A 1,740-nucleotide genomic window follows, 5' to 3' on the forward strand; every position below is an offset into this window, starting at 1 on the left:
AATCCGCCTGCCAATGCAGGGGACACTGGTTCAAGCCCTGGTCTGGGAAGATCCCACATGCCACGGAGCAACTAAGCCCGTACGCCCGCCACAACTACTGAGCCTGCGCTCTAGAGCCCGTGAGCCACAACTACTGAGCCCACATGCCAGAACTACTGAAGCCTGTGCGCCTAGAGCCCACGCTCCACAACAAGAGAAGCCACTGCAATGAGAAGCCCTCGCACCGCAACGAAGAGTAGCCCCCGCTCGCTGCAACTAGAAAAAGCCCGCGTGCAGCAACAAAGATCCAACGCAGCCAAAAATAAAATAATAAATTAATTAATTTAAAAAAAAAAGAATTTTGTCTTCATCCATGTTAAAAACAGAGAGAGCAAGAATCTACTTGGAGATGGTTTCTTCTTTTCTTTGGAGAAGAAAGGAAGATGAAGGAGACGGTGGTGGGGGGCGGTGTAAGGAGATGTGGAAGAAGAAAAACCCAGGAGGTGGCGTTCGCACGGAGGGGGCCCATGGGGACTTGCAGGGGTGGCCCTCGGGCACGGCCCAGAGCGGCTTCTGTTCCCCCAAATCCCAGCCGCCACAGGCCCTGCCACCGCGGGCGTCGTAAACGTGTTTTACGAGCCATGCTGCTCGCTGCGTCCTCATCTTCCCCAGAACAAAGACCAATGTCCAGCCAGAGCAGCAGCGAAATTACCAGCCTGACCCTCACCTCTCCGATGGGCTTCGCACGCAAAACCTCACCCGATCCGATAGGTGCGACCCGGAGCCCATTTCTGTAGCGACATTGATGCTTTTCCCCAGGCTCACGGGGGAATTTTCCAATTACACACACAAAAATAAAACCCTCAAACCTGACAGCAGTGAGAGAGGCCCCAGAACTATTGCTGAAACACCAAAAGCTGCTTCTCATTAAAGCAGAGGTTTAGTGGAAAAGTTTAAACAGAGAACTTAGGGGAGAAGGTAGATGCTGAAAGCTCTGTGGAAATCATTCTACCTGAGGAAAAGCAGAGCGGTCGGCCAAACCCCTCTTTGCTGACCTGGTCAGAGGCCCGACTTCCCAGCTGGGCGGCCGCCCTTCGGACAGCAGCCCTGGCTTCCCCACAGTCCTGATTTCAGTCATTCAAACATCCTTGATTATGTGATTTCCTACAAGTAATAAAAAAATGTGATGGAATATTTTTAGCATTACATGACTTCATATAAAGAAATGCACAAGTCAGGGAAGAAAGCCTTTCCTCAATCATGTCACTTTATTTTTATTCGGAAAATATGCTTCCTGTCAGTTTACCAAGTCCTGCTGGACCACCTGCCGTGGACTCGGGCCCTCTGGGCGTGATGGACTAAGCAGACACCTCAGGGCCGCCCTGATGGGGCTCACAGCCTCGTCAGGGAGACAATCAAACAACAGTGCAAATGGGTCATTACAAACTCGGAGACTTTCCATGAAGGTCAGAGGGGACACGGCAAACTCAGTGTCATTGCAGCAGGGGAAACGTCAGGAGGCTGGCAGAGACGAGGTTGGGGTGAGAGGTGCCCTGATCACCCAGCAACCTGTTCAGTCTCCTGCTGGGTCTTGGGCGTCTGAGGACCAGGAGGCCCTGGAAGGGTTAAGCGGTTGGGCCTGACAACCGTGATGTGGAGTTTAATCCCAGGCCAGGGTCTCCGCCGCATGGGGGGAAGACGCCCCCAATTTCATTGTTTCTCTTCCTTCAGGCTGTGGACCAAGATTTTTTAAAACATTAG

This window comes from Balaenoptera ricei, chromosome 1 (assembly GCF_028023285.1).
Source record: "Balaenoptera ricei isolate mBalRic1 chromosome 1, mBalRic1.hap2, whole genome shotgun sequence".
Classification (NCBI taxonomy): domain Eukaryota; kingdom Metazoa; phylum Chordata; class Mammalia; order Artiodactyla; family Balaenopteridae; genus Balaenoptera; species Balaenoptera ricei.